Source organism: Protopterus annectens, chromosome 4.part1 (genome assembly GCF_019279795.1).
Source record: "Protopterus annectens isolate FY-2018-M chromosome 4.part1, PAN1.0, whole genome shotgun sequence".
Classification (NCBI taxonomy): domain Eukaryota; kingdom Metazoa; phylum Chordata; order Ceratodontiformes; family Protopteridae; genus Protopterus; species Protopterus annectens.
In genome coordinates this window covers 850622387-850641633 of record NC_056734.1, presented here as the reverse complement: position 1 = coordinate 850641633, position 19247 = coordinate 850622387, and the positions used below count along the sequence as shown (strand labels likewise).

The 19247-nt window shown below is 37.8% G+C and overlaps 1 protein-coding gene across 1 annotated transcript in view; it reads right to left on the bottom strand.

The window, feature by feature from the left end:
- CTC1 (CST telomere replication complex component 1) overlaps positions 1–19247 on the bottom strand; it is a 1463250-nt gene that overhangs the window by 88115 nt on the left and 1355888 nt on the right. The gene's annotated exons all lie outside the window — the stretch shown is intronic.

Below are 19247 nucleotides of genomic sequence, written 5' to 3'. Positions count from 1 at the left end.
TAGTTGCTGACCATCTGAAAATCCTGGTTGTCTAGATTGTTATTGATACCAGGAAAGTCTGTGGAAACAGAGGGTATTTCGCCATCTATTACCATAAAATTGTTATTGTTATTATTGTTGCCATTGAGTCTTGGACTACGTCTAACAGGTGGTCTATTATTACCCCCATTATTGTTGGTGTTGTTCATAGTAGACCTAGTTTGCTCAACATGAGAGAAATCAGTTGGTAAATAATCACCTGTTGGAATTTGAGCCTGTGTTAATTTCGGATAGGCTTCATTATTGGCATACTCTCTAATGCCACGTGCTAACTTCTTTTTCTTGTTAGCAATCAATTTATCAATGCTAGCGTTGATGCTAACAAAAACTCTGCAGTAGTCATGTTTATATTTAATGAAGTCAGCATGTGATTTGATATCAGTTTCCAATAACTCTAGTTCGTTTTTCAGCCTACTGATATCAATGTTATAATAAGCAATTAAGGCATGTAAAAACTCAAAACCTTGCCTATCAAAAAGCTCAATAAGTTCTTTGTAAAAAGAAGAAGACCCAGTTAAACCAGCCGGAAAACGCCACTGGCGTAGCCCTTTGGGGACCACTTTGTTTCGAATACATTCTTCTAAATAGGCGGTCTCTAGCTGGAGCTTTTTAAATTTAAATAACTTTGTGTCCAGCATGTCGATCTTAATGTCTAAATAATTATTTTCAGTCACGGAAGGTATTGTATTACCTTCCGTAGAATTGTTAACAGCAAAAAAACGGTTGTTATTTAGAAAGCTGTTTAAAGCAGGTATACCGTCAACCTGCTGATTAACTGAACCATACCTTCTGTCCTGTTCCGACGGACCCGCTACGGTTCTCAAAGGTTGATTGACCGCAGATGGCAAAGGTTGTTGCGGACTCCTAGCAGTCACATCACTGCTGGTTTGTGGCAATGGAACCAGCCTGGGTGAACCTTGTCCATTGGGGATGGATCCACGCCGGAAACAGCAGTGGAAGAGCTATTATTAACGTTGTTACAATGCTGAAACTGTTGTGGGTCAACCAAAGTAGAAAAGGCATTTACCTTCTGGGTTAAGGCATCCACTGTGCAAAAGCACCTCAATCAGCTGCGTTAGATTAGGCTGTGAGTCATTACTATCATGCCTTAAAACTCGCGTGTTGCTGTAGGAAATGTGCTTCCTTCTCCGGTGTCGTCCGCCATAAAGACAATATCCACACACCAAACCAAGTAGAACTGAAACAGCAAAAAACACGGACAGCACACGATGAGAGAAATAAAAAGCACAGATTTATTCCACAATTCCAGGCAGATAAACGTAAGCGCTTTCGGCAGGTTCAAATAACCCGCCTTCTTCAGACAACCACGAATTTCCAAACCATTTATTATATACATTCATATTGAAATTCATTAACCTATCATAGTAAAGTGCATTCTACAATTTAATAAAACCATGACAACCTTAAAGAACTAAAAACTAATGGTCCAGATGCCTTATTGTATTACTGACTTTAAAAGTCTTTTAAACTGTAGACCTTTGTCTGATTTGATCATTTTTTATACATATTTTGCTGTTTACTAATACTAGTAGGTATTTATATCTTCCTGCATAATTTATTCAAATTGTATGTATTTAATGGCCCATCTGCTGGCTGTACTTGATGTAATTGAGGTTTTTTACTGTTAACATTTACCTGCAAACAGATTATCAGTGACATGCATGTACAATTGTTGTTTTATTACAATTACCAAACAGTGCTGCATGTAAACAGTTAATAACAATACTGTTTTAGAAATAAACTCAAGCCACTTGTCTGGCAATCAGTCTTGTTTTTTACCTTATCTACCCAACATTTCCTGTAACTATTCATCCAGTCTGGGAAGGTCTGAGCTCATGTTTTAGACTCTGTAGACCATAGTTAACCCTTTTAGCATTTTTCCTTTAATCATCTGTTAATACACTTGCAGCTTGATATTAGAATGCAGTTGTAAAAACACTTAGTATTAAATTTGTGATTTGTATAACTATGCATTTATACTACATAACTAGACATTACTTTACAATTAGCTTACATATTTTTTAACTTTGATTTCAGTATGTTTTTTATTCGTTTTAACTGTTCTGCCATTCATTTTACAATGACTGCTTGACTAATACCATCCATAACTTTATTTCTTTTTAAAATTCAGAACTTTAACTGTTTGGTGTTGTGTTACTATAAAATTATAAAAAAATTGAAAAAAACAAAATAGATATTAGCTTAAATAGCACATGCTTATTTACATGATTTACATTTGCTGTCTGCCTTTTGCTCTTGTGCATTGTACTTTAGATTAAAAGAAAATACATGTATGTCAGTCTTTTGACTTCAGATCTTTACTATTATTAACTACTCTCATTTTGATTTTTATGCACTAGAACTGTTGTGTGTACCTTTTGACTATGCTAAAAGAATGACAGTCATACAATCTACTTTACTGTAGTACTGATAAATGTCTTGCTTTAATTGAATGAAAGTAAAACATTTGGGAATGATTTGTCTATACATCAGATGCTACCATGTATGCTTAACCATTTACAAAACACAAGCATATTATAAAATATATCTCTTTTGTATAGAACAGCTGTAGCTTCCTGCTCTTTTGCAATGTTTTCTTAAGCTCAGCTGTTGTATGCAGGAAGCCAGTCTCTGTCAGTTCAGCTAATTTATTTTCTTTATCCTGTAACTGCTGTTCAAGAGTTTCCTGTAATGTTGCATGGTCTTCCTGATATTTCTCAGTAACCTGTTCTGCTGAATCTAAACCTCCTATGCACTTTTGGAAAAATGTTTGTATAACCTGTCTAAACTTCCTGATATTATTCTGTCTGTCTTTTAGACATTTATTACATTCTTTTGTAACAAGATATACTTGAGGTTTTGTCAGTAACTGATTTGACTGTTGTTGTAACTCTGAAATTAACCTTGCATATGTGGTGACAGGACATAACTGTTCAACATCTGAATATAATGTAAGCATATTAACTTTTTCTGGTTCTTTACCACTAAAAGTTTTGTCTGTACAGTCTAACCTTTGAATAATGGCATGAACTGTATTTTTATGATATTGTACACAGAAAGCAGTTTCATATGATTTACACAATAAACATTTGTCATACCCCACATGGTTTTCTTTGAGATACCAGCCAAATACTGCAATCCATTTGCATAATACCTTACTATCACAACCTGCCCTAATAAGGTTTTACATTTACTAATGCACTGTGCATACCAACATTGCAGTTTACTCCATATTTTATCTGGTTGTTCTGCTACATTAAGAGTAAAGCTTGGCTTACACCTGCTTGAATTCTAATAGCATCCATACTAAAATGTGAAATAGAAAAAGGTCTTACCAGTTAGCAAGAAAACAGGTGATCAGGCTGCTGTTGCAGATGGCTGGAAATTTTTCGGAGTCGCTCGAGAAGTTGGTGAAACACAGCAGGCAGCAAGATGCTGTGAAAGAGTTGGTGCTCACCTTTCTTGGAGAATTTATGGCACTGCGACTTTCCTGCACTGCATGCTCAATCTGGATTCAGAGGTCTGATAATCTTTACTGCTGCAAGCTGCATAAACTGGAGTACTTCTGTTTAGGATTTACATATATGTACAAATGTTAGTTACTGCAATTTGACTGAAGTGACCCTCTGCAGGCCTTACCACTCCCTCCGTTTTCGAATGCATGCTAGGCTCGCCATTGAAAAATTAATTATCAACGTGCTGCTTACTGTGATGGCTCCGAAGTCTTCTTAAGACACTAAGGTCTTGCTGGCTGGATTCTGCTGAAATCAAAGTCTAGTTATAATTGCATTCACAATCTGTTACCTACAGAAACTTGCAAAATGTACACTGATGCAGCACCAAACTCTGTCACTTTATGAACAGTAACTAATAAAAAAACTTTTTATATAACAAACCACACGGACTACTGTTGCAGCTTTAGTTACACTGTACCACTTTTTACTTCTCGTTCAGCATAAATGATGTGAGAGGTGTAACACACAAAAGTGTTCCTATACAAATACCTCTAACAATGTTATCTGCTGTAGTCGCTTTATAGTGTTTTTATATCCTGTTTTTCTCCTTGGTATTCTATTTTGGTCTTTGTATGAAAATATCTGTTTGCTGGTGTTTGCAGAAAAATATGTTTTCATTCTGTAGAGAAACAATACTGTTGTGTCTTTCAGCTTTTCCCAGTTAGGGGTCGCAACAGCGGAACTCAGGTCCGCTAATGATTGGTAGTTGATTTTTATGTGCAGAGTTACCAGCCCTGATGCACAACCTTCAATGAAGGTATGCCCATTCACGCACGTCTCCATGCAGAAGATGCTCTAGCTTAGAATCGAACCAGACAGCGTCTTACTGTGAGGCGACAACGCTACCGCAGCACCACCACCGATATTGTTTTTTTTTAAGGAAACATCTTTGTGGGAAACACGTACAACTGCTGACTTGATAAAGGCATGTCCATTCAAAATTCTTTGCTTAATAGTCTCATATGATAGAAACACATACAGATTGTTTTCCTGTTGTCCATTCTTTAAGGAAGCAGGTTAGCTTTCTTACTGGCAATGTGAAATGCATACATCCTGTTTTTTTACATTTTTGCTAAGTCTGTAACTGGTCAGCTTTCTTGCTGACAGTGTGCAATGCATACATTCTTGCTGATTCTGTAGGAAAACATGTCCATTAAGCAAATTCCTTATTTTTTCAAGCCACAATCATTTTGTATGGATGCTAATCATATATTACTGAACTCTATTTCTACATTTAAGCAAGCTTTATTTTATACCTTATTTTGCATATTTGTACTTTCAACCTTAATACATTGTTGAGCATACTCTTACAATCCCATTTGCTCTCATAACAAAAGAATACAAGGATTACAGTGTACACTATAACCAAAAAAAAAAGAGACATCCTAAAAGCAGGGTAATGAATTTAAAGAAACATCCAATATTAATAATTAGAAACAGAAATTATACATAGAGCACAAGTGAAATGTAAAGGGAACCTAAAAAGTGTTTCTCAGAAGCTTTTTTAAAGACTGATAAAAATATGAAAAAAACAAGACATGTATACAGGTAAATAATACAGTTTTGTAAAGTAATCATTAAAGAAAACCACTGAGTAGAGGTCACTGTAACAGTAAATCAATACACATTTCCCCACATTCTCTTCCCTATATCCTGACTGATTTTTTTCAACTGTTCCTATATCTCCAGCTGAAAGCCAACACTAGTCTCATACTTTTTTGTTAAAAATGCAGATGGTATGCAACTTCCATTGACAGCAAACACTGTCCTGGGCTCTCTTGGAGTGCTTCAAATTCAAATTTAACTGTTTACTGCCTAAGCACTGATTTTATAAAAATCAGATAAATAAAGATAAGAATGCATAAAATAAAACTTACAAAAACAAGTAAAAGTACCCACAGGCAATACACTTTTACCACAAAATTAGCCCTTGGTTCATAAAAATAAGCCCTGTTTTTAAAAAAGCGGTTCTTAACAGAAAACTACCAATATTGCAAAAATACTGGTTTTCTTAAACAGGAGATACCACACTGTCAGAAAAAAAGGTGTGTATGTATGTGTTTTGTGTGTGTGTGTGTGTGTGTGTGTTGTGTGTGTCTGTATATTCTTGAAAGAACAATCATTTCTGTTTGGAAAAGTTCCCCTATGGGGACTTATCTGTCAGAAATGAAGAAGCGGAAGCCTCAGAGCTACTTTCTCTTAAGGTGGCAAGAAAGTACTGACATTGTCTTCACTCTGCTGATTCCCTTCAAGGGACAATCAAAAGTCAGACTGCAGGTGTGGGAGGGGGCCACAGTATTATGAAGCAGGCTGGTTGTATCCTGATTACGATATAACCCATACAGTCTAAGGCTACTGCAGCAGTGAAAATGATGAACATTTGATAATGTGATCCAGATACAAAAACCTTAAGAAACAAATGAAATCTGGTTCTACAGGAATGAGATGATATGCATCTTTTAAATCTAAGGTCACAAGAAAACTCAAAGGGTAACATTGGGCATTATCACAAACTGGTTAAGAAAGGAAAGATCCAGAAATGGTCTCTAAGATGGCACCAGAAATATCCTTGAATAATGCCACTCTCCTAACTGAAGAACAGGAACAGTTTATATCATCCCCTAAGTGAGCATATGCTGGATGACAGGAGGAGACAGAAGAGTATGATGTGGTGGATGAGAAGGAATCCCACACACAGGTGGGAGACTCTCACTGCCATTTCTACCCTTGATGGATTACTCTCAGAACCATTCTGTTGCCAAAGAGAGATAGGGAGAACTTGAGGTTCAGACTTTAAGGGATTGCAAAGCTGATGCACTAGGTTGTCCTTTATTCTGTAAAGGGGAATCCTGTTTCCTTTTCTGAATTTCCCTGCTACTGCTTTTTTAAAATTCTGCTTACCTGCAAATTGCTGGGACTGTTAATTCTGTTTTAAAGAAAGTTGGAGAGGGAGCCATGATTCACTTGGTAAACTTGGCTACAAAACATGAGAAATCCCTTCAAGAGCTTTCCTCTCTGACCACACTTTTTAATGACTTCTGCATAGTGCAAGAGAAGTTCCAGAACCTAGGTTTCTATCCAAGGAGCAATTCAAATTTTCATTGTTGACATACTCTATGAGGTTTTGAGAATGCAGCCAGGCAAACTTCCTCCTAACAGCTTCAGTGCCAGCAGCCCTAGAAGTGGCATCAGCAGAGACATATGCACATTTCAAATAGTTATTTACTGGAGCCACACGACAGACCAAGTTACACACAGCTGATTTCTCTTCATAAGGAGAAACATATGCCAAAATATTCCTCATATTCTCACAACTGGCAAGCATAACATACAACATATGAACCTGATAGCTGAGAATTCTAAAAATAAATGTTGCAGAAAAATATATCTTTACCCTAAATTTATAAAGAGTATTACCATTCTTGTCAAAAGGAGAGGAACTGGTGTTAACCAAATGTTGAGCAGTGGCGGGCCTCACTAAAGCAATAGCTGCTGGGTCTGATCTGGGATGTGTATATAAAACCTTAAAAGATGGAGGCAGTTTGTATAATCCTTCTGTTTTTAGGGACAGCAGGCTGTGAGAAATACAGACTGCGGTGGTGGTGCTGCGGTAGTGTTGTCGCCTCACACTAAGATGTTGTCCTGTTCGATTCTCAGCTAGAGCATCTTCTGTGTGGAGACATGCGTGAATGGGCGTACCTTCGTTGAAGGTTTTGCATCAGAGCTGGCAACTCGGCACGTAAAAATCTACTGCCAATCATTAGCGGACCGGAGTTCCACTGTGGCAACCCCTAACCGGGAAAAGCTGAAAGACACAACAACAAAAAAAGGCTGTGAGAAATACATTCTCCAAATCAAGAAAGAACAGAAGGAACAGAGTAACTTCTGGAAATTCCATTTGCAAAGAAAACATAATACTTTCTGAGAAAGAAATTTATTTATTTTACATTTGTTGACTGGGAAAGTCCGACTGGACACAGGTCCATTTTCAGCGGAGGCCCAGGGAGAAAAGCTCCACTTAAAAAACAATCTAACAAATAACATTTTATGAATTACACCACTTTCTTCTAAATGCATACAATATTATACAAGAACATATTTTACATTTCTTCACAGATATATGTATAGATTCAATTATTGTATTCTAGAGGTACACCAGTTGTATGTAGGAATATGATTAAATGTCTTCAGAGATGTATAAGTAGATACCAACAGAATAGAATATCGTTAGTTAAGAATTAATATACAGAGGTTAGGCACTATAAGGTGAACCTTGGTAGAATCATTGTATTACTGTAAATGTAGTGGATTAGCCTGTGGACACAATATGTGGAGACAACACATAATGTCCCTTCACAATCATTTTGAGGTTCAGCTTCTTATATCTCTTCAGGAAATAAAGATTCCCTTTTTCTTTTACCAGAAGCAACCACATAGGAAGGGTTAACAGCCTGTACTGAACCCTCAGCTAACCCCAATAAATTACTCCTGTCCAGGGTAACAGGAAGTTGAAGACAAATATTTATTTAGTTTTTTTATTTTTGACAGGAATGTCTAAAGAAACAAACCTAGAATTGTCAGCAATTAACCTTACTAACTTTCTGGCTAGACAGAGGGACATTTGTTGCCCCTTCTTCCAAGAATGACAAGAGTGGCTCTCCTGTGCTTGCCAAGGCCATTCCAACAGCTGTAGGGGATGTGTCTAACTCCCAGTCCATGGTGGCTGAAGGATGTACACCTGCAGGACCCAAGGAAAAAGATGAGTGGATTGCTGAACCAGCTTTAGACCAGCAGAGTCACACACCTGCGGCCGAGGCACTTTAGCAGCTTGCTGTTGTGGCAAAGGCTGTTTAACAATCTTCTGCTTTTTGTGGCTGGAAGAAGGAAGCAGCAAGGAACTGTAGAATATTTTATGGTTAAGCCAAAATAGGTGACCGATTCTTGGAAAAGCTTATCAGCAACAGTTAGTAAAACAGGTAAGTTGTTTTAAACAAAAGTAGCCTTTCCCTGATAAAACATAGTGAACAGCACTTTGAACACTTACTCCAGCCCCAAAGGAAAATAACACACATTTCACTACAGAAAAACTAGTTTAAAAAAGTAATCAAAAGCCATGAGTCAAAACACTTTTCCTAAAATGTAAAGTGGAACCCGCCCCGAAGGGAACTTATCTCCCTAGTAATGGAATACAGCTAGCCAACACTCGATCCTCAAAGGCATGCATAGGAGCATTTTCTTCAGCAGCAGGAAAGCTCTAAAGGGCTTGGTGCCAAAACCTGATTTTTACTGACTCAACTCAAGCTTCAATTTGTAAATACAGATACACACTTGATCATAAGGAAATGTACTTTGCTGCATATGCATCTACATTTAGGGGGATTGTAATTCTAGTAACAAAGGACTACCAAAGCTTAGATGCTTTAATTTTAGTTCTAATGTAATAATGATTCAGTAAGCATGTACTCTGCACAAGTGCTACATAACTTAGCCTGAACAGAAGTCATATAAAACCACCAATGCAAAATATAATGCATAATGTCAGACTGTAGCCTTATATTTAGCACCTGCATATAAAAGGTCATATTACAGTCACCCTGAAGACTTTAACTGCATAACTTACAGCCCACGACAATGGAATGTTCATCTACAATTAGAAACTATACTATAGCCCAGACCTGAATCTAATCCCATCATATTGGTTTGCTTCAGGCCATGGAGTTTGCAACACAACAACTGGTAACCAAAACAAAATCCCCCTTTTCCAATATATACAGTGTTTACCTCTGATGCAATGACGCTCAGTAAAAATATGCCCTGGACTGGTGATGTACCTCTCAGCATGAGAAGTAGTAAAACACTAGCTCTCCATAAAAGAGGGAGCATATTGCAAAATGTTAAACATGACAGTGAAAAGCCCACCCCCAAAAACAATCAGTTCTCATTTGAAAATGTCATTACAAAAATTTCAAATGAAGTCACAGAGATGTATAGCTATAAAATTCACCTACGAATGTTGTTTTACCCTTCCAGAATCCTGTTTAACTCAGTGCTGAATATAACCACACCACTCTTTCTGCTTCATGTCATGTAGTGGCATGATACAACTGAAAAATCCTTAATACATGAATTTTACTCCAAAAGTAACTACAGCACAGAAAAGATATTTTCAGAACCAGAGCTGCATTCTTCATCCTGGGAGAAAGTCAAATGCCCTTCCAGAAGAAACAGAGTGTAATGCAAAATAACAGACTGTGGCAATGAAAGGACTATGAGCCACATGCATATGGTGGCAGGAAAGTATAAAAGGACATATGTCAATTCCCCTCAAAGCGCTCAAAAAAAATTAGGGAATGGCCATAGGTCACTCAGGTGCAAAATGCACCTAAAGTTTTGCAATTCCCCCATCAATGACAGAAACACAGTTTAATATTAAATTGGGTTAAATTGTTTTTGATGCTTCAGGCCATGAAATATCAAGAATGTGAAGTTAAAACTGAAAATTACTTTTTCTACTGGATAAAAGCATATGACTTTTACTTATGTAATGGCAACTCTATATATATACTTTCAACCGGTGCTTCATTCTATTTTGACAGAAATCATATATCCCCCATGAAACATTCTATAATGTAAAATTATTGACTGCGACAGGGAAAGGTCAATGAATCGCTGCCTATCATAAACCTACAAAAGGCCATATCCATATTCCCTACAAAGAGATCAAAATACAGTTTTAGTGAACAATTCTACCCTCAAGATTTGAATATAATTCAGTGCTAAATCTGACACAACTTTGTTCCAGTCTACAGCATTTGAGCCATGATTCAAATGAAAACAGTACTTTTTCATTGAGAAATATATATATTTGTACTTTTGCTATAACAGCTCAGAAAAGATATATTCTGTATTTGCGCTGCATTTTGCATCCTAATATAAACCTACAGACCCAATGGAAAGAGTATAATGCAAAATGTCACTCTATGACAGTGAAAAATCTATGCATATGCATATATGTATAAATGGGCCTACTTCAAAAGACTGGAAAAGCAATAGACTGAATCCCAAAAGACTAAAAATTCAAAATGCTGAATGATAGAATTTGCCCCTTCTCCACTGTTGTGCAATCTTGGAGTTGGCATATATAGTCAAGGGATGTGGGGGTGCATAGGCCCCACATGAGGAGTGCAGGGGAGCTTCCCCCTGCATTAAAAGTGTATTCAGTATTTTGCATTTTCAGTCTTTTGGGATTCAGTCTTTTGTTTTTTCTGGAGTAGACCCGTATAAATATAATGTAGCATGCCAGAGTGGGATGATGAAATTAATGGACATGACTGTGTCTACAAGGCAGTATCAAATGACGTTGAGTTCTTGCTAAAATTTTCAGAGTTGTCCTTGGACAGGCGGTAGAAACTATATGTATGAGTGCCATTCGGGGGGGCATGGTAATAAGGACGACATGTAAACGTTTTGCTCCTTCTCTCCCCAGGCATATAATCAACATAAATAGCTGAAAACAATGTTTCATAAAACCTAAAGAATTGTTAGATAGCTATCATACCCAGGAAAGGATCTGCTGTTGAGTCACTTTAAACAAGCAATCATCAATGACAAACTGCTACTAATATATGAAAAACTGTCACTAGTCATCTGAAGTTGAGACCTACCACTCTATCTTCACAGCAAAAGAGAGAATGTCATCACTTGTAAGGCGAGCTGGTAACGCTGAGGAAATTGGTTGCATCACTGTGTGTATTAGTGGATTTGACTACGCATGTAATACAAAAACTTAGAGAAGCCTCCTTCACACACAACAGAAAAACATGATGATTTGGAAAACAGGACAAGGTGCATAAATGTCAGAATAAAAGGGATAACAGAAACAAATGTGGACACAGACTTACACTCCTCCTTTGAACACCTGCTAAAATCAGTGATGCATATATCCAGCTACCTGAAGCCAGCAAATTAAATAATCCAAAGGGCTAGACTACTGAAAAAGAACTCCTCATCATTATGGCATATCCTGATGGTTTTACACAATCCTCCAGAACCAGAGATTATCTGATCCACAACAGTAAAAATACAAAGCAGTCATGTGGGGTAATCACTCTCGCTTTTTCGTGGCTGATTATTTACATCATCTCTGTATCTTGAGGAGAAAATTACTCCCCCTGAGAAAGGAACTGACAGACCTAAGATATAAGGCTATTACTGTCTATCTAGCAGGGGCCCACTGAAGCAACAGCTTACACCACCAATGTGCATACTCAACTACAGAACGTAGATGGGATGGAAGAGGAAGGGGGGGTGGAAGGATAAGGAGCAGACTGAGAGATGGTGAAAAATAAAAGTCAGTGTGCATCATTCTCCACTCAAGTCAGCAGGGCGAAAAAAGAAAAAAAAAACTTCCAGGTGTCTCAAGCATGGACCTCCTTCCCCCACAGAATCCTCTTCCAATGGTCCTAGCAGCCATAATATCAAGGTCAGGATATGAAGTCATAGTATTATCCATCCCAGCTACAGTCATGCAAAGTAAACACAAACAAGTTACCCATGAACAAGTCACTACCATCAAATAAGAAACAGGTAAAGGGCAGTAAACAGGTGATAGTAAAGAAGGCATCTTTTGTACCTGGAATAAGCAGGGCTCTAGGCAGAGAAGAAAATCCCAAGATTGTGCTACTTCTCCAGAGAGAAAACACTCTTCTGGAGGTAGAGATTTGTCTGAAATCTTCTCAGGCTCTTCAGACACCAATGATGGATACTACAAGGCTTAGAGAAGATGGACAAGAATGGCATGTAAATAACCAAAGTTGTTCTTCCGAAAGCTTAGCCATGGACTCAGTATAGAATAAGTTAATGGAAATAGAGGCAAATAAGGGACTCTGCTTGCAGAATGACATAAGGCCATGAGTACAAATGAGAATTGCAAATATTTCATCAATTGTGTGATCATGGCATATGACAGCAACCATATCCCAGGAGCAAAGCAGGGTTAGTATGTTGATTTTCAACCACTGGATAGGTGATATTATTGTGAACACCTCATTGTGTTGAACGCAGTCTTTATGATTTTGTTTCTTGATGCTATTGTAACAATTTGTGCAGGATTTACTATCGATAATGCCTTGCACTATTACAAGCAGGAATTCAAAGTTCACTATCACTATTGTTAACACTGTGATACATGGGGGAAGTAATTTCGGGGAATCACATTGGAGGTATGCCCCTAAGACTGTCGGTAAAATGACTATATTGCTATCACCTCATTAAAACTAGTTGAAGCGTTATGAGACTGTGAAACCAATGTGCAAGAATCTCAGCCATTAACTTGGGATTTACTGCTAAAAACTAGTAAAGACTATCTGACCTTAACACAAAATGCAGTAATGGATGCTGTGTCCAATGTTAAGGTATCCTAGCAACAGCATGCTAAGTTAATATGAGGCCACCATCAACATGAGACTTTTCTAGATTAACTTACAGCAGCTAGTATGAGGCAGGGGAAATATGTGTGGGATAGACACTGATGACAGTGACTGCTAAATTGTAGCTTTATAAATACTGTACTGTCTCGAGACAAAATACAGCCATCTCTTACATGTTACAGTTACTCAGTTAAACATGAAATTTTATTTTTCTTCACATCCATATTAAGTGATAAGTTACTGAATAATTATGAACTACAACTTGCATGCTCTTTTAACTATAAATTGAGCCCACACAGGGCTGTGTGTTTGATGTACAGGATTTAAGTGACTGGGAGGGAGGGACCAGCCATCAGTCCATTTTCTCCTTTGTAGGAAGGAGCCCACACCAATTTCAGTCACCAGAAAACTACCTGGGCAGAGGAGTGCTTACATCACCAAGGGGCATTTGTGTTCAGCCTAGGGTGGTTCCTGGATTCTCGGGCGGGGGGGGACTCGTCTCCACAGATGACTTGGGCCATACAGGTACAACAGTAACCTGCATTAATGAACACCAAAGAAAATATAAAACTGCTCTCATGAACATAGTGGGAGGTGTACAAACCCCATCAGGAAAGAGGTTATTAGTGAGAAAGCATACAGTTTGCTTGCAGAAAACAAAACTGAAAATAAGAGATACTATAAAAATGAAAACAAAAGAGTTTTGATTGATAATGGCAGACCACAAATCAGAAGGGGATTTAAAAAAAAGACATAGCCTTACTTTTTCACTGCTCCCTGGGTATTACCACTAGTCACCTATCAAGTGATCAGGAAGATGGCTAATTTGGGAAAGGCATGTGAAGTAATATCCATGAGCAAGTGGGGTATTATACTCCTCAAACATAGATGATGAAGAGTTCTACAAAGATATTTTTATCCCACCTGCAGACCAAGAATAGTGGAATACAGTTTGCGGTGCTGGTCATGGATTTTAATTTAGTTTTAGATGAAAATAAAGAGAGATTCTACAGAAAGCCAGATCATCATAAATGGAGCAAATTGATTTATTTTATTTATTTATTTATTTTACATTTGTTGACCGGGCTAGTCTAGCTGGATATATTTCCATTTTCAGTAGAGGCCCGGGGAGAAAAGCTCCTAACAGAAATACACATAAAAAGGAAAAAAAAAAAACCTTATAATTAAAAAGCAATTACAATAATAACAAATGGCAATATAATATCAAAATAAAACTTAATTAAAGAAGATATATCAAAAGTCTAACTTGTATGAGTAACTAAGATTCAGGTTAAAGGATGAGATGACAGTAAGAAAACTGATATAGGGTGACAAGTTGTTGTACAGAGAGAGTTAGAGGTAAGCAAAAGGGTAAAATATCAGAGAAAGAGGGCAAAAATACTATAAGTGGGTAAAAAAGGAAGCCATCTAAGAGATGACAGTAAAACAAAAGAAGCAGAAAAGACTTACTAGATATGAGACAAAGAAAGGAAGAGAAAAATAAGAGTAAGGAAGAACGAGTTATAAAAAGAAAAGAAAATGAAAGAAAAAGAAAGAAGAGATAGTGGCGGAAAAATGAGGAGGAGGATAGGCAGATGTAGGTGGGAAGATTAGTCAGGCTTTATACAGGAACAGAGCCAATGGCTTTTGAAGTAATTCTTAATTTCTTGTTTGAAGAGAGGTAGAGATGCGAGTAGAGTGATTTCACTGGGTAGTGAATTCCAGCTCCTTCCAATTGTATTAGAGAAAAGGGAGTCACCGGCTGAGTTATTGGACTTTGTAGGGCAGGCCATAAGTTTCTTAGAAGATCTAAGAGAGTTGAGATTATTATAAGGGATTAAAAGTTGAGAAAGAATAGGAGTGTTATTGGGCTGGTATAGTAATTTGTGGGCAATATTGAGTTGGGGAATGAGCAAAAGGTGTTGAAATTCCATCCATCTTAGTTGTTTCAGGTTCACACAGTGATGTGTTCTATAAGGGTTACCAGTAGCAAATCTGGCAATGTTGTAATAGGATGTGGCAAGTTTGTTAAGGTTGGCTTTCTTAAGGTTGGTAAAGATAGGAGAAGCATAAAGGAGTGTAGATATAAGATGGGAGTGGGCAATTGTAGCTCTGGCAGAAGCAGTCAGGTAGGGTTTAATTCTATATAAGGATCCAATTTTTCTGTTTACTAATTTGATAGTGATGTTAATGTGTTGATTAAAAGAGAGATTATTATCAATTGTTATTCCTAAAAGTTTTGTTATTGGTTCAGGGGAAATGACAGTAGCATTATTTGATGAGATGGTGAAATCAAGGGGTGGGGATCGTGAGGTAGGGGTGAAAAGGAGAAGTTTAGTTTTTTTGGCGTTAAGAAGAAGGTAGCGTTTAGAAAACCATGTTTCAACTGTGTTGAAGATGCTTTGAGTAAGTGAATGAAGTGTTGTAGAAGAAGACGCTGAGCAAATTAGGGTGGAGTCATCAGCATATTGTATGACGGTTGCTTGAGGAATAGCTAGATGTAGGTCATTAATGAATAATGTGAAAAGAAGAGGTCCGAGAATAGAGCCCTGAGGGACACCAATAGTTACAGGTAAAAGAGAGGAAGTTTGGTTTCCCCAAAGAACTGCTTGTTGTCTATTGCTAAGATAAGATGTAAACCATTTAATGGCAAGGTTGTCAAAGGAAAGGGATGTGAGTATATTGATTAATATAGAGTGGTTAACCATGTCGAAAGCTTTAGAAAGATCGATAAATAGTGCAGAAGAGAGAAGGTTATTGTTGCGGTTCCTATTTATGGTGTCTGTGAAGGAAAGAAGAGCAGTGGTAGTACTATGATGGGGTCTAAAGCCATGTTGACAGTTGGCTATTAAGTTATGTACTGAGAGATGATTTAGAAGTTGTTGGTGTATACATTTTTCCATAATTTTTGCTAATGGAGAAAGGAGTGCGATTGGTCTATAGCTAGAATAGTCGATAGAGTTGCCTCCTTTGTGTAAAGGGATAATGTAGGACACTTTCCAGATGTCAGGGATAGTACCCTCTTGGATTGTTCTGTTTATGAGAATGGAAATAGGATATGCGATTGCTTTTGCAGCCTTTTGGAGAAAAAGAGAAGGGAGGTTATCAGCAGAGGGGGTACAAGGCTTGAGTTTGTGGATGAGTTTATAGATGAAAAAGGTAGAGATAGGTTGTAGTTTAAAGTTAGGGGATGAAGCAGCTTGGATTTGTGAGGAGTTTGAGTTATTGATGTTCATTTGCTTGGTTAGGGAATGAATAGTTTCAGTAAAGAATAGGTTGAAAGTGTTAGCAGAGGGGTGTCTGGGTCCGCATTAAGTGGGCTAGGTGTTTTAGCTGTACCTGGGGACAGGAGTTTATTTACTGAGGACCAGAAGGCCTTTGGATTGTTATGATGAGTCTGTTGAAGTTTGCAGTAATAGTTTTTTTTGTCTGCAATTATAGCCTGAATTATAATATACTACTATATTATAATATATATATTATACTATATTATATATTATACTATATTATAATATTAATTATAATACTGAATTATAGATGTTAAAGAAATGGTTAATAGACTTTAGGTACTCATCTGGCATCATTTTAATCCAGATACTACCACTCCCTCATTTTTGAGGAATCTACTTAATCAGGGTAGTAGGACAGATTTTTAGTACAAGTAGTAGTACAGTAAAGGATTCAGAACCAAACTGTACACAAGGTCACCCTATCTGACCGCATCCCAATGCCAACGGCAAACACAGAAGGAAATGAGTCACAGGAGGGGGGGCGTGGCAATACGGTCATTTTGGATGGAGACATCAAGTGGATCGGGAAGAGCTCAGGAAGTTGCTAGAAGAGGTCTTTCATAGAAACCCAGTAGCAAGGACTACACATGTAAGAAACTGGTGGGAAGAATTTAAGGTGGCTGCATGGGGAAGACATAATGGAACAAGAAGGAATGAAAATGAAGTGTGAAAAAGATGAGATCAAAGGCCAGAGTGCTCAAGGAAAATACAAATGAGGATGGTATCAGATGAGGGAACCAAGAAAATGAAAGATCAAGAGATGAGGTTAGTTACAGAGCTTAGAATTCTACAGACCACTAAGGCAGAAGCAGAACTAATGAGGAGAGGACAGTCCTGGAGTCCTGGTGGTTAAAAAAGGAAGGGGGGACCAGAGATGTATACACTGATTCTTCAAACAATGGAGATGTGAGGAGGGAGTTGCTAGTATAAAAGATGCAAACAACTCAAGTTCCTAACATTCTTAGCAGCTGGCCCTTTGTGGCAGCCAAATCAAACCCACTGTGCTTTTAAAATACGGAAGCTTTAGGGCAACTAATTAATTTCAAAAAAGCAGCCCAGCTGATAACCAAACTTAAGGCAAATAAAACCTCGGGCCCAGACAGCCTCCAGATGAAGTCTATGAGAACAGGGAGGAAAATGATTTATGGCTAACACTTAACTAAAATCTCATAACTTCCCCAACCATCAGCATGATCCCAAAAATCAAGCAAAGACAACTGGAATCCTGAAACTGGAAGAAAGTCCTTTGAGCATGAAAGATTTAGGCAAACTTTTAAAACACTTGTTCAAAAGGGACAAAGGGACCAAGGCAGACTATGTGTTGTTTAACACTGCCAAACCTTTTGGGTGTGTTATCCTAGGACTTCCTTTCCAAAGCCCTGAAGTACAGGAATTTGAGAGACCCCTTTCTTACCTGGGTTCAACAACTACACACTAAACCAACTTTTAAAGTAATGGTAAATGGAGACATGTCAGATATGGGCAGAAATTGTAGGGACACCTGTCAGTGTTGCTCCCTTTACCCGTTTTTTTTTTCTTACAAGTTTCTCCATGATAAATGTGTCAAAGCAAAAATTAAAAGGTCCTTCCTTATATTTGTAGATGACTGCATACTATTAATTAATAACCTACCTAAAGTATTAGGGGATGTAATGGCAATTCAAAGGTTTTGGGAATTCCTCAAGGCTAGCCCGCTATTTGAGTAAATCAGAGGTTATCAGAGATGGAAAAGTACACATAAATTACCAGAAGTGAATCTGCAAATTGAGACTCATTCCAAATATTTAGGACTACTAATGGGATGTGACAAACTACAGAATTTCAGTTCTATTGCAAGCAAAATACAAGCAGTCCAGGTCATGCGTGATGCCGCACATTTTTTATATGCTAAGAAACCTACCAATCCCAGCCACCCACCCCAAGATACGTTAACTTCAAGAGCTGACAGACAGACAGGTACTAGGAAATGTGGGACACAGAATCTCAAGCTTTTCTAGCACAAGTCTCCAAGCACTATGGGGGTGGGGTCTACTATACCTAGCCAGCCTTGTTGTAGTCTTCAAATTGAAGTAGTTAATAAAATTAAGCACAGCGGAGCAAACTCAGTGGGAGATCATGCCAACTCACCCACATGACAACTTTAACAATCTACCACAGAAATGACTAATAACACTATGTGAAGAGTGTTTGAAGGAGACATGAAATGGGGCAAGAGATCGAAAAAGATGATAATGGCATCATCTGCAAATTGTATACAGTACTGGGGAAAATCAAAAGAACTCTGGATCAATCAGGGGATTTTTAAATGGGATCAATTGCAAACCCACACCCGAAAGCATTTCCCTCAAAAACATTCAGATATCAGAATGGGAATGGCATATCTGCAGCTATGTAAGATCAGGCATAAATCTGTCTACCCAGGGAGCCAGAGGAAGCTACTCATCCATGGCACAAATGGATGGTAATAATCAAAACAAAGGCCAGTCTGATTTACAGAGACCTGCGGGAAAGAAAAAAAAACAGATGACTATAACTCCTAGAGGAGAGATGGAAAAGGCAAGATGCCATATCCCTCTGAGATAAAACGTGGGAACAGGTTCGGAAGGCATGTTATCAACTTAATAGATTAGCAAAATTCAGAGACCAACAACTTACACTTTTCACGGGTGGCATTTAACACCAACAAAGCTATTTTGTCAAGATTTAATACTAGAGAACAGATATTGGAGGTGTGGGGAGCAAGAGGCAGACAACAAGCATAAGTTCCTGTATAGCTATAAAATAAGAGGTTACTGGGACTAGTTAATTGAATTCCTTGAGAAATATGCCTTTAACACTGCTGATCTTGGTTGGAAGTTATGAGTATTTGGGATAGTAGAAAAGAGGCCATCACATGAGCAAGCAGTATTAAAGACAGCTTGTGTACTGTCAGGCATAGTCAAATTAATATGTGC